Raw genomic sequence first — 25,572 nt, forward strand, 5'->3', positions numbered from 1 at the left:
CACTCAGCAGCTAGGTCCTTGAGTTGAAATGAAGCAAACTTGACAAAGTCCTCAGGCCTGACATTGCTACATTCAAAATGTTTGCAGATGTCCACGAGCCAGTCGTTAGCGTCTGTGGCCTCGAGACAGTTGCTGAAGGACTTCAGCTCGTTTGCGAGGAACTGGTTGAGGGTAGCAAACTGAGGCTGATTATTTCTTTGGCCTTGATTTCCTTGGTTGCCTTGCCCTTGGTTGCGCTCTTGCAAGAGTTGCAAAAGCATCTGAGTGTTGGCGTTGGTGGCTGCCATGACAGCTTGCCATGCCTCCGGAGGCAGAGGTGGTGGCGGAGGGTTCGACTGATCCCCATCATTGCGGTCCAGATTTTGGCGCATTGGAGGAGCCATCCTGAAGAGGGTGACATCCGTTAGCATTCTTGAAAGACAGATATTCAAGCTGAATCAGTGGACCGAAATTGCAACTTAAAGTCTTCACAACAAACATTCGAACAAGGATGAACGAATGAATTCCAAAGTAAATCATCACACGTCCATTAGGTTGAGAATCCACTTAGATAAAGGTAGATGAATAAATCAACAAGGTACGGATATGAACAAATAAGTGGTAAGGAATACCCAATCAGAAACCAAATATCTGCGGGAAGAAAAAACTATTGCTACTTGAATTCCCACCTATAAAACTCCCGAAACTTTCTGGTTATGCAATCAGGTGTTGGGGATACAGGGGAAGCATAATATCTCACCCAAACTAGCAATTCCTACATCCAACTATATCCATCCTACAACACATAACCAAGAAACCTACGGAAATCATGTACCTCAACCTTCGAAAAGCATCCGTTATACAAGTTATGGCAATACTCCCGAACTCCCGCCCCAATACTGGGTGGCGTTGAGGTTATCTCACCAACAACTGCATAAAAGAGATTTCGATGTCGGTGAACTCAGGTATTCTAGAACTGCAACGATAAAATTGTGACGACAACACCTCGGAGCTCAACTCCCCGGGACACTGCCACAACCCCTAAATGTCAGGAGGCACCAAGAACAATGTTCTCGTCACAAGACTATCGAAACGATTCCAAGATACCCGCGTGATCCTAAACATTTTTTTCGTGAAATTTGAGAAGATAAGAGTCAAAACTTCTACGTCAGGAGGCCTCACCAGAGCGACGAAGGGACTGAGGAGTAAAAAGAATCCTACTCTCCGATATATATAATCCTAAGACTCAAAACATTTTGTTCTAGACTCAACAACTTCAGCGATTCGATCAAACAGGGCGCTCCTAAGTCGGGGATGGCTCTGATTACCAACTTGTAACACCACCAATGCGGCTATATCTCCCATGTGTCGGGGCATGACTTAGAGGCATAGACGCATGGTAGGGATGTCGCAAAAGGGGTAATCTTTACACATCCCATGTATTAAATAAGAAAGGGATAAGGAGTTGGCTTACAATCGCCACTTCACACACTACATAAATAATCCATACATCATCCAAGGTACAAACAAAGGTCCGACTACGGAACTAGAATAAACAAAGACAACCCCAAATGCTAGATCCCCGATCGTCCCAACTAGGCTCCACTACCGATCTTCCGGAAAATAAACACATTAACGACCCGAATCCTCGTCGAACTCCCACTTGAGTTCGGTATCGTCACCCGCATTGGTATCCTCGGCACCTGAAACTGTTTGGAAGTATCCGTGAGTCACGAGGACTCAGCAATCTCACACCCGCGAGATCAAGACTATTTAAGCTTAAGGGGTAGGAAAGGGTAGTGAGGTGGAGCTGCAGCAAGCACTAGCATATATGGTGGCTAACACACACAAATAAGAGCAAGAAGAGAAGCAACGCACGGTCGAGAAGCTATAAGTGATCAAGAAGTGATCCTGAAGCTACTTACATTCAAGCATAACACAAGACCGTGTTCTCTTCTTGGACTCCGCCGAAAAGAGACCATCAGGGCTACACACGCGGTTGATTCATTTTAATTAAGTTAAGTGTCAAGTTATCTACAACCAGATATTAACAAACTCTCATCTGCCACATAACCACGGGCACGGCTCTCGAAAGTTTATACCCTCTAGGGGTGTCCCAACTTAGCCCATCATGTCGGTGTCAAAACCGGCGGATCTCGGGTAGGGGGTCCCGAACTGTGCGTCTAGGCGGATGGTAACAGGAGACGGGGGACACGATGTTTTTACCCAGGTTCGGGCCCTCTCGATGGAGGTAAAACCCTACTCCTTCTTGATTGATCTTGATGATATGAGTATTACAAGAATTGATCTACCACGAGATCGAAGAGGCTAAACCCTAGAAGCTAGCCTATGGTATGATTGTTGTTCTTGGTCCTACGGACTAAACCCTCCGGTTTATATAGACACCGGAGGGGGCTAGGGTTACACAGAGTCGGTTACAAGGAAGGAGATCTACATATCTGTATTGCCAAGCTTGCCTTCCACGCCAAGGAGAGTCCCATCTGGACACGGGACGAAGTCTTCAATCTTGTGTCTTCATAGTCCAATAGTCCTGCCAAAGGATATAATCCGGCTGTCCAGATACCCCCTAATCCAGGACTCCCTCAGCAGCCCCTGAACCAGGCTTCAATGACGATGAGTCCGGCACGCAGATTGTCTTCGGCATTGCAAGGCGGGTTCCTCCTCCGAATACTTCATAGAAGATTTTGAACACGAGGATCGTGTCCGGCTCTGCAAAACAAGTTCCACATACAACCGTAGAGAGAATAATATTTTCACAAATCTAATCTGTCGACGCATTCCGCAGTGTGACATCACACCACAGCCAGGTCACCATTCGAATCGTTTTTCACAACCAACCTTAGCGTGTTTCGCGAGGCGGTTTCCTTGGCACGTCTTGTCGAAGCAAAGATCGTGTCCCCTTATTACGGGATTCCCATCAATACGGACGTGGGTACCCCAACCGCGCCATCAATTACGGCGCTTGGGGGATAAGCGAGTTTTACCACGCTGGTGGGGCGCATAGTTTCGTCCGCCCTTATAAAGGGATAAGGGTTCACCTTTTTCTACCCACGCCTTCTTCCTCCTTGCTCATCCATTCTCGCGCACTCGAGCTCCAGTGCCCAAGTCCACATCCTTCTCCTCAACCCTCTCCAAACATGTCCGGAGCGGGAGGCAAGTGGATGGTCTCCTACGTTACGGAGGGCGACATCGAAAAGCTACGCGGGGCCGGATACTTAGCCGCAGATATTGCGCACCGGCTGCTAGCCGCGGGGCAGATCGTCCCTGCCCCGGAACCTTACGAAAGGGTGGTTTTCCTCACCCACTTCGTCCGCGGACTGGGGTTTCCCCTCCATCCATTCGTCCACGGCCTTATGTTCTATTATGGGCTGGACTTCCATGATCTAGCTTTGAATTTCATCCTCAACATCTCGGCGTTCATCGTCATGTGCAAGTCTTTCCTCCGCGTCAGGCCCCACTTCGGCCTGTGGCTGAAGACCTTCAATGTCAAACCGAAGGTAGTAGGCGGCCAACAAGCGGAATGCGGCGGAGCCATGGTGGGAAAAATGCCCAACATTACATGGCTCGAGGGCTCCCACATGGAGACCATAAAGGGGTGGCAATCGGGGTGGTTCTACATCACCAAGCCGTGCGACACCAACTGGGTGGCGGCCCTAGAGTTTCGATCCGGAATCTCCATGCGGCTCACTTCCTGGAAGGGGAAGGGCCTGTCCTGGGGCTCATCGGTGGAGCTGGACGGACTCCAGAAGTGTATCCGGAACATGATAGGCAAGAAACTCAAGCTTGTCAACATAGTCCAGGTCATGCTCTTCCGTCGGATCCTCCCGTGTCAACGACGGGCTTTCAACTTATGGGAGTTCGACCCGGCCCAGCACCAGACTCTACGCGAGCTCTTCGACACGACGCATAAGGACGTCTGGAAGGTGCTGTTCAAGGGCGCCGAGGTCCCCCTCCCCTTACCGAGGACCGCGAGCTAAGCGCGACGCGCCCTGCGAATCCGGTAAGTTCTGTACACCTCGTAGGGTATTTATTTTCCATAGTTTAACCATGTGCGGGGTCTGAGCTCCCATGCCTTTGACAGGACTGGGTGGAGACATCGGAGCAGATTGACTGTCCGGCCCCTCTGCCCGAAGACCCTGCAGATGCTCTCCTGACGGAGATGCGGTCTCTGGCTCTTTATGAGGTGCCATAGAAGAAGATCAAGAAGAAGGCCACGTGAACCCGAAAGAGTTCCTGGCGCTAGGTGGTATCGGACTCATCGTCCGATAACCCCGAGACGCACTCCTCCCGTGAAAACGAGGAGGAGGAAGATGACGGTTCTCCCCCTCCAGCTGGGGGAGACAGGAAAAGGAAGGCCGCCCCAACCGGGGAGGCCCGAGGGTCCAAGAAGGGAAGGACTCTCCTTTCGAACTGTTCCACCACCGCCGCCGACGGCGAAGACAAGTGATTACTCAGGGCCAAGCCCCTGGCGAAGTCGTAAATATTCGGATACCAGAGTAACTCATAGCATACTTTTATTGCACTGCTTCTCCTAACGTCGAATATGATCATGTAGTCCACCCCGAGCCTGCATCGACGTATCCTCGTCGGACGGTTCCTTGGACTCGTCAGACATGAATAGCGAGTCACTTCCAACCGCCTCCTCTCCTCACCCTACGGACAATGTCGAGGTATTGTCTCAAGGGGCACCGAACCAAGGGGAGGTAGTCCTGGAGGCGCCTCAAGGCGACCATCCGGACTCCAGGCACAAAGGGAGCAAGAGTCCCAAGGGCTCCAAGTTCGGCCCTCAGCCGAACACCGCGCCAGAGCCTCCAGTGGTTCCGGACTCCGGCAGGCGCCCCCCTGCCAAGAGGGGCAAGCCGCCCGTGCCGGTGACCTCTGTCTATCCAGAGGCACTGGACAACCTGCTGGGAGCGCTTCGCAGCGCTTCCATCGACGAAGAGCACCGCACTATTATGAGTGCGGTGATCAAGAAGGTTCAGTCCGCCAAGAGCGGACTGACTGAAGCCTATGCCAGCCTTCTAACAGGCTTTGATGTAAGTATTTAAAATATAGGAAAATATTACCGCATAAACAGTAGCCCCTGATGCTCTATTTGATGTTCACAAAGAAAAGCCAAATAGAGGATCAAATAGTATCTGCAGGAGTCTAATACAAGTATGTCTATATGCGTATGCAGGCTTCGCTGCTGACCTCTGCCGCACCGACTGCGGAGGTTGCCGCACTGAAGCAGAACCTTGAGCGGTCCGAGAAAGAACTCGGCCTTGCCAAGAGGCAGCTCGAGGAGAACAAAGGTAAGTAATACCTTGTCTATATATATAAAGATGTGGTTGCAAAATGATAGGATCATCATGGATGTGCCAGGGGCCACAACCGAAGTGGCGACCCTGAAGCTAGCGCTGTCCGAGGCCGAAAACAAAGCGGCTGAGGAGCGCACCGAGCGGGAGAAACAAGAGGCACGGGTGGGCGAGGTGCAGCAAGAGCTCCAGGCTCTCGTGAAGAAGCACGAGACTTTGGAGCTTGACTCGAAGACGCGAGAGTCCGAGCTTGCCGCGGCCCTCGAGAGCACAAAGCATTCCAAGGCTAAAGCCCAAAAGGCCCTCCAGGAAATTGAGGCGATGAGGAAGATAGCGGCGGGTAAGGCATTCATTATGCAAAGCAAGCATGTGAAAGTAAATTACTTGTTACTTACCCGAGTCCGGAGCTCTCCAGGAGCATTCGCAGATTTTCCCCACAGCGTGTCGGATGCCGCAAAGTACTACCAGGCCGAGGAGGGAAGCTCGACGGAGAAGTTGTTCTGGTCTCAGTATACTGGGACCGAACACCCGATGCCTGTGAGCGACCAGCTGAAGCAACTGGTCGAGCTGCACAAGGCGGCCGAACAGGCCATGAGGGGCCTTATAGTCCGGATGTGGCCTGGCGACTCCCTTCCCAACAGCTACTTCGGCCTGGTGAGGCGGCTTGTGGATGCCTGCCCACGGCTGGAAGTCATAAAGCGGTCCGTCTGCATCGAAGGTGCACGCCGGGCTTTTGCCCGTGCGAAGGTGCACTGGGCCAAGATGTACGCCGAGAAGCTGGTGAAGGAGGGGCCGCCGCAGGGCAAGGAGCATCGCCACCCTGAAATGTATTATGAGGGCGTCCTGAAGGGTGACCGTCTTGTGGCAGACGAGTGTGCAAAGGATGTAATTTTTGAATGAACTTGCTCGTGTGATCCTGTATTATGAAGACTTGTTCATGTGCGCTATGCAACGCTTGTTTGAATTTAAAATATTACCTTCTGTGCGGCTGTTTATCAAATCTGAGAGATGGCCAGTCGTCGGCTTCTGCCCTCATGCCACGAGTGCTGGGGTGTTCAGGATAAATCTGAGCACTCTTTTTCCCATTGTTGGGTCCTTCGAGGGAGGTGCTCAGCACACCGAACAAGGCAATCGGACTATAATGCTTTATCACTCTCACTTAGCCATAGAAGTCTACAATTTTAAATGTTGGCGAAGCCCCTAGTATTCGGAAGGCTGAATTCAGGGTGCTATACACGCCTAAGCCAGACAAAGCCGACTCCTCGCCCTAAGCGGCATAAGTCTTTAGGGACTCGAGACCTCTCGAACTGCAACCAGCTCTCGCCTTATCATGACAGTCAGTTTTAGCTTTCTCTACTGAGGTGCTTGCCAAGATGAACCGGGGCACAATCGCAGTAGTTCTCCCAGTGCTACCTTAGCCGATATAGCGGAATGTAAGGTACCAAAACATGGGAGCTGGGCAAACCCAACTATTGACCCAAGACATGATTCGGAGCTGATGCATATAATGCTATCAGTTCGGGGTGCCACACTGTCGAAAGTGTTCGGACTTCTCACGTCGTATTATGGGGTACGCTTAAGCCCCTGGCGTATTGGCCGTACCAGAGTGTACGGGTGCTGAATTTCATGAATGAACATATATATATATATAAGAATAGAGAATGCGGTAATAGTCTAGTGCTATGCATTGTTTATTCAAAAAGGTGCGTCGAAGCAGAATGATACAAGTAGTGCGATAAGCAAAAAAGTAGGACTATTTGACATGTCCCCTCCAAGGGCAAGCTGAGGAATGGTATTTAAAGCAGGTATTTCACTCGTTATCAGTGACCACCTGGGAGTTCCTTGGTGCGAGGTAGCTTTCTGCCTCCTTGGTTGTTGTATCGTGTGTCCGGCAATCGTACTGCCAGACGGGGATCCAGAGAGTAAAGTCCTGAAAGAAAGAAAAATAACAAAGCGGGAAGCCCCTAGTGCGGTTGAGCCGCGTTTTGGGGCGTGCCTTAGTCGTGCCCCCCCACCTATGCCCATGGTATTTTCAATGAGTAATTATGTACGCGTGGCACGGATTTCGCCATTTGGCTGGGACTGGGGTGGGGGCCACATTGCTATGCGAGCTCAGAATGTGCCAGGCAGTCTTGTTGTAGATTACTCCGGGCGCGCTTGATGGTGTTCGGGTGTTTAATCACCGAACTGGTGGATTGCCTGAAGAGGCTGCTTTGTGCTTCTGCTGTGAGGGCCGCAGTGTGCTCCTCCGTGCGGAGAGAGCGCTCTGTGTTTCCATTGACTGTGATGACCCCCCGAGGTCCTGGCATCTTGAGCTTGAGGTATGCATAATGCGGTACTGCATTGAATCTCGCAAATGCGGTTCGCCCGAGCAGTGCATGATAGCCACTGCGGAACGGGACTAAATCGAAGATTAACTGCTTGCTTCGGAAGTTATCCGGGGATCCAAAGACCACTTCCAATGTGACTGAGCCTGTGCAATGGGCCTCTACACCTGGTATGACGCCTTTGAAGGTCATTTTTGTGGGTTTGATCCTTGAGGGGTCTATACCCATTTTGCGCATTGTGTCCTGATAAAGAAGGTTCAGGCTGTTGCGGCCGTCCACAAGGACTCGAGTGAGGTGAAATCCGTCGATGATTGGGTGTAGGACCAGTGCGGCGAATCTGCCATGACAGATACTAGTGGGGTGGTCCCTGCGATTGAAGGTGATCAGACAGGAGGAACATGGGTTGAACTTTGGGGCGACTGGCTCCAACACATATACGTCCCTTAGCGCACGCTTCCGCTCCCTCTTGGGGATGTGGGTTGTGTGTATCATGTTCACCGTCCGCACTTGTGGGGGGGACCTCTTCTGTCCTCCGGTGTTCGGCGGCCGGGGCTCCTCCTCGTCATCGCTATGTAACCCCTTATCTTTGTTTTCGGCATTTAACTTGCCGGCCTGCTTGAACACCCAGCATTCCCTGTTGGTGTGGTTGGCTGGCTTGTCAGGGGTGCCGTGTATTTGACACGAGCGATCGAGTATACGGTCCAAACTGGATGGACCCAGAGTGCTTCTTTTGAATGCCTTTTTTCGCTGACCGGGTTTAGAGCCTCTGAATCCGGCATTGACTGTCGTATCCTCGGTATTGTCGCTGTTGATGTGGCACTTGTGTTTGTTGCGACGTGACCTACCATTGCTATCCTTGGTATCTGAAGTACCATGGTTCTTTGATATGTTATTGCTGCGAGCAAGCCAACTGTCCTCTCCTGCGCAAAAGCGGGTCATGAGTGTCGTGAGGGCTGCCATAGATTTTGGCTTTTCCTAGCCAAGGTGTCGGGCGAGCCACTCGTCGCAGATGTTGTGCTTAAAAGTTGCTACGACCTCTGCATCCGGACAGTCGACAATTTGATTTTTCTTTGTCAGGAACCGTGTCCAGAATTGCCTGGCCGATTCCTCTGGATGCTGAATTATGTGGCTCAAGTCATCGACATCTGGTGGTCGCACATAAGTGCCCTGGAAGGTGTCGAGGAATGCGGCTTCCAGATCTTCCCAATAGCCAATGGATTCTGCTGGCAGGCTGTTGAGCCAATGTCGAGCTGGTCCTTTGAGTTTGAGTGGGAGGTATTTGATGGTGTGTAGATCGTCACCGCGGGCCATGTGGATGTGCAGGAGGAAGTCCTCGATCCATACCGCAGGATCTATTATGCCGTCGTATGATTCGATATTTACGGGTTTGAAGCCCTCTGGGATTTGGTGATCCATTACTTCGTCTGTGAAGCATAGGGGGTGTGCGGCGCCTCTGTACTGGGCTATATCGTGACGCAGCTCAAATGAGTCTTGTCCACTGTGTTCGGCCCGGCCGGATTTACTTTTACTGTATCCGGCGTGACGGTTATCGTCTCGCGTAGTGGCGTGCCCTCGTGATCCGTAGATCGATCTTGCGTGTTTTGCTTTGTCCTCCAATACGTCTAGCAGGTCTAGCGTGTTTCCCCGTGCCTTGACATTTTTATTTGAGTGGCGTCGAGGTGCGGGCTGAGCTTTTGGCTGAAATGCCTCTTTGTCACGGCCACGAGGTGGCCGATCAGCCGTGTCATACGCTAGAGATGTAGGTTTTAATGCTTCCTCCTCCAGTCGGTGTAGCAACCTACGCTTTGGGTAACTCTTAGAGGGGCGTTCGAGTTCATATTCCTCGGCCGCAAGGACTTCAGTCCATCTGTCAGCTAGCAAATCTTGATCAGCTCGAAGTTGTTGTTGCTTTTTCTTAAGGCTATTTGCCGTGGCTATAAGTCGGCGCTTGAAGCGCTCTTGCTCGACGGGATCCTCAGGCACGAAAAATTCATCATCGTCGAGGCTTGCCTCGTCTTCGGAGGGAGGCATGTAATTATCATCCTCCGCCTCTCCACCTGCCGCTCTCTCGGGAGGGCTGGCTTCTCCATCCTCCTGCTCTAAATCTTGTTGGAGGGGATTGTCGTCATCTTCGGCACTGTCCGGAGTGCTATTATCTCCTGTGCCGGTATCACCGCTTTTGCCTTGGCAAGACTTAGAGCGGCGCCGCTGACGTCAGCGCTTGGGTTGCTTCTTGGAGGGGTCATCCTCCACTGTCCCGTCGCCATTGCCTTCTTTGGGCGTGTCCACCATATATATATATATCATATGATGAGGTGGCTGTCCAGTGCCCTGTGGGCAGTGGTTCTTGTTCGTCTCCTGCATCATCGTCCATACCATCGATGTCTTCGGAGTCAAAGTCGAGCATGTCGGTCAAATTGTCGACAGTGGCTACTAAGTGGGTGGTGGGTGGGCGACGAATTTCTTCGTCATCCGCATCCCAATCCTGCCGGACATAGTTCGGCCAGGACTCTCCTGACAAGGAGAGAGACCTTAATGAGTTCAGTATGTCGCCGAAGGGCGAGTTCTGAAAGATATCCACGAAGGTGAACCCCATGATTAGCACCCAGTCGGATTCGATTGGCACGGGCACAGGCGGTTCAGAGTCCGTGGCCGGGGAAGAATCCGACAGTTTGGCGTCACGGCTCTCGTGAAGGGTAAGGTCGATAGTCGGCTCGATCGCCGCTGAGAATGCGGCCTCCGTGGCAGGGTCTATCCACCCGTCCATGGATGGCGCAATTGGCTCCGAATTGAGGGTCAGAGCGGTTGCCGGTGCGGTCTCCTGAACACTGTCCGATGGTAGAGCTAAATCATGCTCATCGTGACCGTGCGGCGCACTCGGCAGGGGCTCGAATCCGTCGAAGATCAAGTCTCCGCAGATGTCGGCTGTGTAGTTTAAGCTTCCAAACTTGACCTAGTGGCCAGGGGCGTAACTCTCGATCTGCTCTAGGTGGCCAAGCGAGTTGGCCTGCAGTGCGAAGCCGCCGAATATGAAGATCTATCCGGGGAGAAAAGTCTCACCCTGGGCTGCATTGCTATCAATGATCGAAGGAGCCATCCAGCCTGACGATGACGACACAGAGGAACTCTCAATGAAAGCACCAATGTCGGTGTCAAAACCGGCGGATCTCGGGTAGGGGGTCCCGAACTGTGCGTCTAGGCGGATGGTAACAGGAGACGGGGGACATGTTATTTTTACCCAGGTTCGGGCCCTCTCGATGGAGGTAAAAACCCTACTCCTTCTTGATTGATCTTGATGATATGAGTATTACAAGAGTTGATCTACCACGAGATCGAAGAGGCTAAACCCTAGAAGCTAGCCTATGGTATGATTGTTGTTCTTGGTCCTACGGACTAAACCCTCTGGTTTATATAGACACCGGAGGGGGCTAGGGTTACACAGAGTCGGTTACAAGGAAGGAGATCTACATATACGTATTGCCAAGCTTGCCTTCCACTCCAAGGAGAGTCCCATCCGGACACGGGACAAAGTCTTCAATCTTGTATCTTCATAGTCCAACAGTCCGGCCAAAGGATATAATCCGGCTGTCTGGATACCCCCTAATCCAGGACTCCCTCAGCCCGGCACTAGGCGTAGAATCTTCGGAGCCTGGCTGTGTTCCATGGGTTTGGCTCATGTCGATTATTCGATGCATCCCGCAGACGGTACCTTTTCTTTGCCATTATATGCATCGATATGACTTAAGTTTTGGCCAAGCTGGGTTGCCTGACTCTTGTATTTATGCCCTACGTTTCCATTAATTTGGCTAGGGCATAAGGGGAGCACCTCTGCGATTGTTACTGCCGGGTCAGCCGAATGTGTACCTCAGATTGGGTGAAGCCGAAAGCTAGCGTTCTTAAGGGAAAAATCGGTCGGTGAACAAAAGATGATTTTTATTTATTTTCCATATGTGCCCCCCAGATGTTATTGCCTGCGTCTCCTCTCGCAGTCCGGACATGCACTTTAGGGCATGCGTACCAAGGGAAAGGAACCCTTAACGGAACTATTCTCCCTGGAAGATGTTTCTTACTACCCATGTAATATAACATAACTAGTTGGGTACTTGTCTGTTCAAGCACTAATGACCCCTACGCCTGGTTTCCACGCATACCCCGGTTCTTATATAACTGAGTGGGTATTCGGATACACTCCGGACTATCGGGTCCCGAGGTTGAAGCGAAAAGGTCCGCCATGACAAATGATTTACAATCTGGCTAGAAAGCATTATACATGTCACTTTAATTACATAGTCATGTAGACTGACTAAATTCCTCTTCTATACCATCCAACAGACTGTCTAGCCTACAATCCTGTTGGCAATACTTTGCAGCTAATTCTACTTGCCCATACACTAAGCTAACGGGGATCTCTTTCCCATAGGGCCCCACAGGTCCGACCTCGGCCATGTGGTTTGGGTCAGCCTTTGTATACCGCGTCTTCACCATGGCCCAGGCTTCCCTGGCACCTTGACGGCAGGCCGATATCTTCCATAATCGGAAGCGCCGTCGTGCTCCCTTGAACTTCTTCGCGAGCTCTCCAATGCCTGCTGGCAGGGAGACGGATGGCCACAAGGCCTGGGCAATACCTTGCCTCACCTGTCGAACTTGTTCGTGCAGTTGTGAGAGCTCGGGTAGAAGATCACCCGCAGACCCAGGCATCTCCTCCGTGGGAAGACCGGTCAGCATACCTGCAGACATAACTCCGTTAGCCAGATTCTTTGCCACACTCTTTTAAGGGTTCGTTCAAGCACTTACTGAAAATGCCGCGTCAAAGCCGCTTATTCTCCTTCACGAAGTCCGCAAGCTGGGCTCGAACATCTTTTAGTTCCACGCTCAGCTTGGTATTGGCATCTTGGAGATTGTTTTTCTCCCGCATGACCTTAGTCAGCACGCGTTCGCCAGCCTTTAGCTGTCGTACGACATGCTGGTCCTTCGGATTCTCTCTGGAGTCATCTACAATATCTATTGTTAGATCTGAAGCCATGCCGCACACTATATGGTACCTATCATTCTTTGAAACAAATGTTACCAGCTGGGGACTCTTCATGTTCCTTCAATGCGGCAACGGCGGCCCAAAGTTGGGTCTTGCATTCCTCCAGCTCCTGTAACAGTCGAGTATTCTTCTCTGGAAGAACCTGCACAATAAATGATCCTTAAATCAGTTGTGCCAACTATTGTTTCAAGTCTCAGGGGCTACTGATATATATACTCATCAAATTTTCTTACCCGTACATCCTTTACATACTGGTCCGTGGCTCTGGCTAGACCATTTTGAGCAGCACGGATGTACGCATCTCCCGAGTTGAATGCATCAAACGCCTCTCGGGAGAAACAAGCGTCATGGAGTACGGCTCGGCGACGCCTGTGATTCATGGCGCTCTCCACTTCGGAATTCATAGCGGATATCTTATCTGCATCCTCTGTAGAAGGAGCATCCGGCGTGTACCTCGTGTTAGCTTTCGCCTCTGTGTCCGGCCCTGTAGCCTGACTGGTAGAGGCGTGATTGGTGACCTCTCCGGATATTGTCCGGCGAGCGTTCTTCCTTCTAGGAAACACAAGTGTTATTATGTTTTTAAAGACGACAACCACGGAGTGAGGTGTTGCATCATACCTCTGCATCAGCATCTCCGTCCGGACCGCCTTCCTTTTTAGCCTGTCCGGCTTTGAAACCCCTTGTTGGCGAGTCGTCGTGGGCTCGGCATGGCGTCCTGAGGGCCTTCCCTATAAAACACCGTTTGTATATGGTAGGTGAAGTTCATAAAAGGAAATCCTTTTCAAAGGTTGGGACTCCGGTCTCATTTACCTGCGAGGCTGGGAGTAGCCCAGGGTAGTCGGCTATAATGGCCACCATGGCGTCATCACAGCTTAGCTGATAGAAAATCCTATCAATCAGCTCCACGAATATGTCTGGATCCTCTTTCAGGCCGGGGTCGAGGACCCGCTCAGGATCCTCCGGTTGTGGAGGTGGGCTATTGATCTCCCCTACTGCCTTACGTAGTTCCTGCGATGAAACGGCAAGGTAAATATTTATCACGAAAACAAGGGTAGGATGGAAGTAAAAAGAGCGGAAGCTCACCCAGCTTCGAGGGTTGTTCATGGAGAATCCATCCCGTGGCTTGATGCGGAGGAAATCCTCTTCTTGCCCCTTATACAGATCGGACAGAATTTTTGCTAGAGCAGCAACTGAGTCCGGTCCCTTGCGCCCGCAGCGAGTAGCATCATCTTCCCCATTGAAGTGCCACATGGGGTGGCCTCGATATTGAAGTGGTTGCACCCCCCGCATAATGCATATTGCCATAACCTCGGTTATGGTCAGTCTTGATTTGGCCAGCAACTTTATCCGACCCATCAGATAAAATACGTCTCTATCATCTTCCTCCTGTGGGCTCCGTGGGCGCCAGCTTAGGCGTTTCTTCAAAGGGGCGTTGTCGAACTCAGGAAGACCAATCTAGATAGGATCAGGGAGAGGAACATCCTCCATATAAAACCACTCCGAAGGCCAGTCCTCAGACGTCTTCTTCGGGGTACCGGATAGGTATCCGGTCCCGGCGATGCGCCATACTTCGGCTCCACCCACTTGATATATTGATCCCCTCTGTGTATGGGGCACAAGGCATAACAAATTCTTCCACAGCGCGAAATGAGCTTTGCAACCCAGAAATAGCTCGCAAAGGGCTACTTAAGCTGTGATGTGCAGTATGGAGGCAGGGGTGAGGTTGTGCAACTGGAGGCCGTAGAACTCCAGGAGCCCTCGGAGAAATGGATGGATTGGAAATCCGAGTCCCCTTAACAAATAAGGGACAAGGCATACTCGCTCTCCCTTAGAGGGGTTGCGAAAGCTCTCCGCTTGCTCCCCGCCATTATAGGTGGCGAGCCCGGCTCGAACCGGGACCATATACGCTGGAGGGAGGAACCCCTGGTCTGTAGCTTCACTAATTGGCTGTGCAGGACGGAACACTTTTCCCAGTCTCTGGGCTTGGGGCCGCGGGAGCGAGAGGAGGAGTTGCGCTGGCGGACCATGTTGGGATGGATTTTTTCAGGCACGCTCCGATGAATGCTCGCTGAGGGAGGATGGTGTGGTTTGGATCTGAGGATCCTCGTCTCTTTAATAGAGAGTTCATTCACATAAATGGGGTGGTAAATGTAAAAACACCCAGGCTCCTCACATTCGCTTGACACGTGCAAGATGGCCATTATTGGGCGCAGAAGCCAAGAAGCGCAACATTTATGAGAAGCCGGACACTATTTAACAGGTACTCGGAGTTTGAAGAAGAACCCGCCTTGCAATGCCGAAGACAATCTGCGCGTCGGACTCGTCGTCATGGAAGCCTGGTTCAGGGGCTACTGAGGGAGTCCTGGATTAGGGGGTATCCGGACGGCCAGACTATATCCTTTGGCCGGACTGTTGGACTATGAAGATACAAGATTGAAGACTTCATCCCGTGTCCGGATGGGACTCTCCTTGGCGTGGAAGGCAAGCTTGGCAATTCGGATATGTAGATCTTCTTCCTTGTAACCGACTCTGTGTAACCCTAGCCCCCTTCGGTGTCTATATAAACCGGAGGGTTTAGTCCGTAGAGAGGATATACAATCATACCATAGGCTAGCTTCTAGGGTTTAGCCTCTTCGATCTCGTGGTAGATCAACTCTTGTACTACTCATATTATCAAGAACAATCAAGCAGGACGTAGGGTATTACCTCCATCAAGAGGGCCCGAACCTGGGTAAACATCGCGTCCCCCGCCTCCTGTTGCCATCCACCTAGACGCACAGTTCGGGACCCCCTACCCGAGATCCGCCGGTTTTGACACCGACAACAAGCTCTCACGGTCAATGAAGGATATTCCTTCTCCCGGAAAGACCCAATCAATCTCGGAATCCCGGTTACAAGACATTTCGTCAATGGTAAAATAAGACCAGCAAGACCACCCGACTGTGCCGACAAATCTCGATAGGAGCTGCACATATCTCATTCTCAGGGCACACCGGATAAGCTAAGCGTACAGGTACCAACATAACCCAAGTTGCCAAGGGACGGTCCTGCACGGTGCTCTAGTTTGGACCAACACTCAGAGGAGCACTAGCCCGAGGGTTTAAAATAAAGAGGACCCTCGGGCTCGCGAAAACCCAAGGGAAAAGGCTTAGGTGGCAAAAGTTAAAACCAAGGTTGGGCCTTGCTGGAGGAGTTTTATTCAAGGCGAACTGTCAAGGGGTTCCCATAACACCCAACCGCGTAAGGAACGCAAAATCAAGGAACACAACACTGGTATGACGGAAACTAGGGCGGCAAGTGTGGAACAAAACACCAGGCATAAGGCCGGGATTTCCACCCTTTACCAAGTATATAGATGCATTAAAGTAAATACAATATAATAATGATATCCCAACAAATATCCATGTTCCAACATGGAACAAACTTCAACTTCACCTGCAACTAGCAACGCTATAAGAGGGGCTGAGCAAAAGCGGTAACATAGCCAAACAATGGTTTGCTAGGAAAGGTGGGTTAGAGGCTTGACATGGCAATATGGGAGGCATGATAAGCAAGTGGTAGGTAGCGCGACATAGCAATAGAGCGAACAACTAGCAAGCAAAGATAGAAGTGATTTTGCGGGTATGGTCATCTTGCCTGCAATGTTCTCAGAGTTGTCGAAAGCTTGATCTTCGTTGGAGTACTCAACAGGTTCCTCGGTCACATACTCGTCTCTCGGCTCTACCCAAAGCAACAACACAAGCAAGGGAACAACAATCAATCACATGCAATGCACAAGCAACATGATGCAAAACATGGCAGGATATGAACACATGATATGCAATGCATATGCATGATCCGGAAGAGAAAGAAGGATCAAGGCATCAACTTGGCAAACCAAGTGTGCCTCTGGAAAGATGAGATGATTTTGGTTGAAATCGATATAAAGATCACCGGAAACGGATGCACGGTTTGCAAATGGCAAGCAAAACAAGAATGGCACAATTCTGCGATTAACAGCACGATGCCACTTAGAATGTAACAAGAAACTAAGCTACTGCACTCCAACATAGCAACAAAGCATATGGCAGGGATGTACAAAATATGCTTGACAAAACATGAACACTGAGCTATGGCTAAAGCACACTAGAACAGGTTCAAACAAGCATGGCAAAATTCAAAAGATATCAGCATCACAGACTTTGTGAAAATACTAACATGTGAAAAACAACATCAGGAAGCAAAGTTTAGAGCAAGCCAAAAACGTGCTACCAGAACATATCATAGCAAACAAAGGCATGGCATGATTCGAATAAAAGCATAGAATAGAAGTCCCTTGCCGATCATGAGCCAAAAAGGCACAAAAGATATGATGGCATCCATGTAAACATAGCAAGTTTTGTTAGCAGTTTCAGACTTAGCAGAAAAACAGAGCATGGCATAAACAGATTTATGAAGGCAACTTTGTGAGCTCACAACACTCACCACAAAGCACTGCATGACAAAACAAGCATACAAATAGCAAGATGACATGTTCATGAAGCTAACCATGGCAATAGCAAGCTCAAAGGATGCATGGATCACTAGCAACAACCATGGAAAAATTGATTAACATGTTAAGATTCTGCGAGGAACATTTTATAGCAAAAGTATAGCAAGAACAAGACATGCTAAACAACTCCATAATTACAAACAGGGGCATGGATGGAAATAGAATAACCACATGTTCAAAACATCCTTACTGAAGTATCCCAAAATAAGCAGGGATCTCACTATAGCATCAAGTTTACATGACATCAAAATAACCTAAGTCCCTGAAAATAGCAACATTGCGGAGGCTACTTTGCATGCATGTGCTAGTCACCACCTAGATCAAAAAAATGCAAGACAAGCACCCCTGTAAGGATGGCATATTGTAGTTCAAAACACATGTAGACCTCATGCCCAAATAATGCACACATCAAGTGTGAGAAAAATGACAAATCACCATGATATGATAATAACAGAAGTTAACATTTTATAGCACTCTTGCATCAATGAAAATGGCATCACATTGTAAAGTATGATGCATGGAAATGCTTCTAATGTGAAGAGCTCATCGAGGCAAACAATTTGATATATCATATGCATCATTTGGAGCAATGAGCGCGGAGATACGACATGATGAATAGGGCAATTTTTACCCCGCGAAAACTGGACGAAGATGTTCCGGGACGGAGGGATCCGGGCACGAGGAGACATTTGGTTGGCGCACCCGGTGGATCTGGTCCACCCTGCTACAGATCTCGCTGGAGTTTGACCGGAGGAGCTGCTCCGGCGACGAGGGACGACGAGGGCGGCGGAGGGCGGCGGCCGGCGGCGAGGAGAACGCGACGGGGCGGCGTGGCGGGTCGCGCGTGGCGGTGGGCGGCGAGTTGTGGCAGGGCGGCGGAGGAGCAGAGCAAGGCGGCAGGATCGGCGGAGGGCGGCAGGGCGACGTTGGCGAAGCGCGCGGCGGAGCGACGGATGGAGGAGGAGAGGACGGCGACGAGGTAGGCGGCGATGCACGGTTGAGGCAGCCCGGGGCCGGCCGGCCTCGGGCCCCGGCGGGCCTGGCGGCGGGGAGGAGAGAGAGGAGGCATGGGAGCCACGTGGTGGCGGCAGATTGGTTGGAGGGCGGCGGCGGACACGTCCGATGGCGGCGGTGGACATGTCCGGCGGCGGGAGGAGGAAGAAGCTAGGGTTAGACTGGGATTTCAGGGGAGATGCACATATTTATAGGTAGGGAGAGTTTGGAGTGTCCAAATGAGGTGTAATTTTCGCCCACACGATCGTGATCCGACGATAGAGGACATGAAAGTGGTTTATATGGGTTATTGGGCTGTTTTGGAGGGGTGTTGGGCTGCAACACACAAGAGGCCTTTGCAGTTACCCGGTTAATCGTTGGAGCATCAAACGCCCTCCAAATTGAACGAAATTTGGCAGGCGGTCTACCGGTGGTGTACCAAGGCCATTTGGCAAATCTCAGTCCATTCCGAGAACGTTTAACACCTGCTCACGAAAAGAGACAAGAGGGCTGCGCCGGTGCATGTGGGAGTGTCGGATTGCGAAACGGACAATGGGGTTAAATTCTTGGATGCATGAGACGGACACGAATGCAAATGTGATGCAAATGATGACATGATATGAAATGCATGACATGAACAAAATGCAAAACAAAGACAAAAACCCAACCACGAAGGGAATCTCATAACTTAAAGCCCAAAATGGCAAGAGTCAGACTTACAAATATGGCAAGTTACATCCAAGGTGTTACAGTGTCGGAACCAGCATCTTCGTTAGAAGCGGGATAGATGGGTCTTCGGGCAACGGAGCCGGACACTGGATCCACTCCGCCTTCTCTGTCTAGCCCTGGAAAGACAAATAGGGAAGCTTAGACATCTTCCTTGAATACAAAGGTGAAGGATACACCTTGCAATATGAAAAACTTACCGGACTGGCGGGATGGGCCAGGTTGTACCCACGGTCCTCGGTCGTCTTCGGCCACGTCTCATTGGCCTTGAAAAGCACCTTCCAGATGCCTTCGTGCGTGACGCCGAAGTACTGTTGCAAGGTCTGGTGCTTGGCCGGATAGAACTCCAATAGATTGCATGTCCGGCTATGGCAAGAAATTATCCGGCGAAAGAGCATCACCTGGATCACATTGACAAGCTTGATGTTCTTGTCCACCATGCTCGTGATGCGCATCTGTAGCGCAACCAGCTCGTCCGACGATGCCCAGTCCAGGCCCTTCTCCTGCCAGGAGGTGAGCCGCATTGGGACCCCAGACTTGAATTCGGGGACCATGGCCAAAGTGGTGTCGTGGGGCTCTTTAACGTAGAACCACTGCTTTTGCCACCCCTTGACGGTCTCCATGAAGGTACCTTTGGGCCATGGGACATTGGACAGCTTGCTCACCATAGCGCCTCCGCACTCTGCATGCTGACCGCCCACCACCTTCGGCTTCACGTTGAAGGTCTTTAGTCATAGTCCGAAGTGGGGTGAGATGCGGAGGAAGGCCTCGCACACAACAATGAATGTCGAGATGTTGAGGAAGGAATTGGGGGCCAGATCATGAAAATCTAGCCCGCAGTAGAACATGAGACCGCAGACGAATGGGTGGAGTGGATGTAACACGCACAATGCGGCTATATCTCCCACGTATCGGGGCATGACTTAGAGTCATAGCCGCATGGTAGGCATGTCACAAGAGGGGTAATCTTTACACATCCCATGTACTGAATAAGAAAGGGATAAAGAGTCGGCTTACAATCGCCACTTCACACAATACATAAATAGTCATACATCATCCAGAATACAATCAAGGTCCGACTATGGAACCAAAATAAAGAAAGACAACCCCAAATGCTAGATCCCCGATCGCCCCAACCGGGCTCCTCTACTGATCATCTGGAAAAGAAACATAGTAACGGCCCGACTCCTCGTCGAACTCCCACTTGAGTTCGGTAGCGTCCCCTGCACTGGCATCATCGGCACCTGCATCTATTTGGAAGTATTTGTGAGTCACGGGGACTCAGCAATCTCACACCCTCGCGGTCAAGACTATTTAAGCTTAAAGGTAGGAAAGGGGCAGTGAGGTGGAGCTGCAGCAAGCACTAGTGCTAACTTATGCAAAAGAGAGCGAGAAGAGAAGCAAAGCATGGCCGAGAAGCTAATAGTGATCAAGAAGTGATCCTGAAGCTACTTACGTTCAAGCATAACACAAGAACTGTGTTCACTTCCCGGACCCCACCGAGAAGAGACCATCACGGCTACATACGCGGTTGATTCATTTTAATTAAGTTAAGTGTCAAGTTTTCTACAACCGGATATTAAAAAATTCCCATCTGCCCATAACCGTAGGCACAGCTTTCGAAAGTTCAAACCCTGCAGGGGTGTCCCAACTTAGCCCATCACAAGCTCTCACGGTCAACGAAGGATATTCCTTCTCCCGGGAAGACCCAATCAGTGTCGGAATCCTGGTTAGACAGTTCGACAATGGTAAAACAAGACCAGCAAAGCCGCCCGGATGTGCCGACAAATCCCGATAGGAGCTGCACATATCTCGTTCTCAGGGCACACCGGATGAGCCAGACGTCGGGTTGGCATAGACCCTGGTTGTCGGGGGGGCGCCGAACATCGCTCAGGTTGGACCAACACTTAGAGAAGCACTGGCCTGGGGGTTTAAAATAAAGAGGACCCTTGAGTCTGCAGAACCCAAGGGAAAAAGGCTTAGGTGGCAAATGTTAAAACCAAGGTTGGGCCTTACTCGAGGAGTTTTATTCAAAGCGAACTGTCAAGGGGTTCCCATAACACCCAACCGTGTAAGGAACGCAAAATCAAGGAACATAACACCGGTATGACGGAAACTAGGGCGGAAAGCGTGGAACAAAACACCAGGCATAAGGCCGAGCCTTCCACCATTTACCAAGTATATAGATGCATTAAACTAAATAAGATATAATAATGATATCCCAACAATATCCATGTTCCAACGTGGAACAAACTTCATCTTCACCTACAACTAGCAACGCTATAAGAGGGGCTGAGCAAAGCGGTAACATAGCCAAACAACGGTTTGCTAGGAAAGGTGGGTTAGAGGCTTGACATGGAAAAATGGGAGGCATGATATAGCAAGTGGTAGGTATCACGACATAGCAATAGAGCGAGCAACTAGCAAGCAAAGATAGAAGTGATTTCGAGGGTATGGTCATCTTGCCTGCAAAGTTCTTAGAGTTGACGCAAACTTGATCCTCGTTAGCGTACTCAACAGGTTCCTTGATCACGTACTTGTCTCCTGGCTCTACCCAAAGCAAGAACACAAGCAAAGGACCAACAATTAATCATGGTGCAATGCACAAGCAACATGATGCAAAACATGGCATGATATGCAAGACATGATATGCAATGCATATGCGTGCTCCGAAAGAGAAAGAATGAACAAGGCATCAACATGGAAAACCAAGTGTGCCGCTGGAAAGATGAGATGATTTTGGTCGAAATCGATATAAAGATCGCCGGAATCGGATGCACGGTTTGCATATGGCAAGCAAAACAAGAATGGCACAATTCTGCGATTAACAGCATGATGCCACCTAGAATGCAACAAGAAACTAAGCTACTGCACTCCAACATAACAACAAAGCATATGGTAGTGATGTAATCAAGATGCTTGACAAAACATGAACACTGAGCTACGGCTAAATCACACAAGAGTAGGTTCAAACAAGCATGGCAAAAGAGCAAAAGATATCAGCATCACAGACTTAGTGAAAATACTAACATGCCAGAAATAACATCAGGAAGCAATGTTTAGAGCAAGCAAACAACATGCTACAGGAACATATCATAGCAAACAAAGGCATGGCATGAATCTACTAAATACATAGAGAAAAAATCCCTTACTGATCATGAGGAAAAAAGGCACAGAAGATATGATGGCACCCATGTAAACATAGCAAGTTTTATTAACAGTTTCAGACTTAGCAGAAAACAGAGCATGGCATAAACAGAATTATGAAGGCATCTTTGCGATCTCAAATCACTCACGACAAAGCATTGCATCACAAAACAAGCATACCTACATCAAGATGACATGTTCATGAAGCTAACCATGGCAAGAGCAAGTTCATAGCATGCATGGATCACCAACAACAACCATGGCAAAATTGATTAACATGTAAACAATCTGCCAGGAACATTTTATAGAAAAAGTAGAGCAAGATTAAGACATTCTAGGTAACTCCATAATTGCAAGCACGGGCATGGATGGATATAACACAACCATATCTTCAAAACAATCTTACTAAAGATACTAAAAACAAGCATGGATCTCACTATAGCATCATGTTTACATGGCATAAAAATAACAGCAGAACAAGGACTTAGCAAAATCCTAAGTCCCTGAAATCAGCAATATCACGAAGGCTACTTTGCATGCTTGTGCTAGTCACCACATAGATCACAAAAATACATGGCAAGCACACCTGTAAAGATGGTATGGCATAGACCAAAACACATGTAGAGCTAATGCCCATATGATGCACACAACAAATGTGACAAAAATGATAAATCATCATAATCTGATAAGTAGCAGCAGGAAACATTTTATAGCACTCCTGCATCAATGATTTGGGCATCAAGATTGACTCCAAAAAGCATGTCACAATGGAATGAAATGAAGAGCATCTCCCAATGAACATTTTGATATATCGTGCGCATGAAACGGAGCTACGGTCAAGGTGATACGAGGCAGTGAACAGAGCATGAATTTTTTTGGGGAAAGGACTTGGACGAAATTACCCAGCGCGAAAACGGGTTCCAGGTCGGGGAAGCTCCATTCTTCGTACAAAGAAGCCATGGTGGCAGTCAATGCCGACGGCAAGGGGGCGTGGGATTCCGGTGGGCGTCGGGAAGGCCGGGAATGTGTGGATCTGGGCATGGGGACCCCGGATCCGGCCGCGATGGTCGACGGCGGTGCTCAGGGAGGCGGGATCCGGTCGCGGTGATGGCGGGACGGCCATGGCAGTAGCTCTTGCGGGAGAGGAAGAGGAAGGTGAGGGAGAGAAGAACGAGCAGCGAGAGGAAGGAGACAACGGACAGGGCGGTGGAGCACTCATCTCCGGCGAGGTCCGGTCATTGGAGGCGGGCGGCGACGAGGCGGCGGTGGCCGGCGAGCAGACGCTCAGACGAAGGCGGCGGCGCACGGCTCCGGCGGGGCGCGGGCCGGCCGACCGTGGGCCTCGCGGGCCGCGGCGGTGGAGGGCGGCGCAGGGACACGTGGCGCGCGGCGATTGGGCGTGGGGCGGTGGCGGACATGTCCGGGCATGGGGTGGACGTGTCCGGCGGCGCGATGAGGAAGAAGACTAGGGTTAGACCTCGAATTTGGATGGGGTGCACATATTTATAGGTAGGGGGATTTTGGAGTGTCCAAATGGAGTGTAGTTTTCGCCCACACGATCGTGATCCGACGAAGGAGGACATGGGAGTGGTTTGGATGGGTTATTGGGCCATTTTGGAGAGGTGTTGGGCTGCAACACACACGAGGCCTTTACGGTTCCCTAGTTAACCGTTGGAGCATCAAACGGACTCCAAATGGCATGAAATTTGATAGGCGGTCTACCGGTGCTGTACCAAGGCCACTTGGAAAATCTCGGTCCATTCCGAGAACGTTTAACACCCACTCACGAAAAGGGACAAGAGGGGTGCGCCGGTGCGCGTAGGAGTGTCGGATTGCGAAACGGACAACGGGGAAAATGCTCGGATGATGAGATGAACACGAATGCAAATGCGATGCACATCATGACATGATATGAAATGCATGACATGAACAAAAGCAAAACAAAGACAAAACCCAACCACGAAGGGAATCTCACAACACCTCTCTGGAAAAGGCAAGAGTCGGAGTTACGAATATGGAAAGTTGTATCCTGGCCATTACAGTGGAAATCCCAGCCCGCGGACGAAGTGGGGGACGAACACCACTCTCTCATGGGACTTCGGGGTGGGGACGATCTGCCCCTTGGCTAGGAGCCGGTGGGCGATTTCTGGGGCCAAGTACCCACCTCCCGGAGCTTCCTAATGTCCTTCTTCATGACGGAGGAGGCCATCCACTTGCCCTGCGCTCCGGATCCGGACATGGCTGGAGTGCTTTTTTGAGGCGGAAAAGATGGGAGCTTGGGCGCTGGAGCTCGAGAATGGATGGGCAGAGAGAAGGAAGACGTGGGTGAAAGAGGTGAATCCTTATCTCTTTATAAAGGCAGCGAATATCAAGTACCTCCCCACTCGCCTTGAAACTCGCCTATTCCCCAAGGGCTGTGCAGGCGACGCGGTTGGATTACTCACGCCCGTATTGATGAGAATCCCGCAATAAGGGGACATGATCTCTGCTTTGACAAGACGTGCCAATGAAAATCGCATCTCGAAACATGGAACGAGAGGCTAAAAAACGGTTTGAAATAATGACCGGGCGGAGACGTGGCGTCTCACTACAAATATGTCAGTAGATGGGACTTGTTAAATATTATACTCTTTATGGAGCCTGTTTTGCAGATCTGGACACGTTCTCTGTGTTCGAGGACTACTTTGAAATATTCGGAGGAGGAACCCACCTTGCAATGCCGAAGACAATCTGCACGCCGAAGACCTCGTCATTGAAGCCTGGTTCAGGGGCTACTGAGGGAGTCCTTGATTAAGGGGTCCTCAGGCGTCCGGCCTGTGTAACGTGGGCTGGACTGTTGGGCCATGAAGATACAAGATAGAAGACTTCCTCTCGTGTCCGGATGGGACTCTCCTTTGTGTGGATGGCAAGCATGGCGTCCGGATGTATTATTTCCTTTCTCTATAACCGACTTTGTGTAACCCTATTCCCCTCCGGTGTCTATATAAACAGGAGGGTTTAGTCCGTAGAGGCAATCACAATCATACATGCTAGACTTCTAGGATTTAGCCACAACGATCTCATGGTAGATCAACTCTTGTAATCCTCATACTCATCAAGATCAATCAAGCAGGACGTAGGGTATTACCTCCATCAAGAGGGCCCGAACCTGGGTAAAACATCGTGTCCCCTGTCTCATGTTACCATCAACCTTAGACGCACAGTTTGGGACCCGCTACCCGAGATTCGCCAGTTTTGACACCGACAGCAAGAAGAATAACAATGGTAAAGGTCAGCAGCAAAATATGACGATGACTAATGGGGACAACCAAGGTAATTGTGGTAAGCGCAGACACCCCGATGGCGGGTCAGATCTCGTTGCCAAGACCAACACTTGGTACAAGAGCCAGCACCGCAACGGTAATGGTAAGCCGTCCTTTGGAGGCAAAAACTTTAATCTTGAGGCAATGTTCAATGAACCTTTACCAAAGCACAGTCTGCTTGAAAAACTGGCGAGTCATGCCTGGAAGGATTGTTTCA

Source organism: Triticum urartu, chromosome 6A (genome assembly GCF_056163025.1).
Source record: "Triticum urartu cultivar PI428250 chromosome 6A, HENAU_Tu73, whole genome shotgun sequence".
NCBI classification, from domain to species: Eukaryota; Viridiplantae; Streptophyta; class Magnoliopsida; order Poales; family Poaceae; genus Triticum; species Triticum urartu.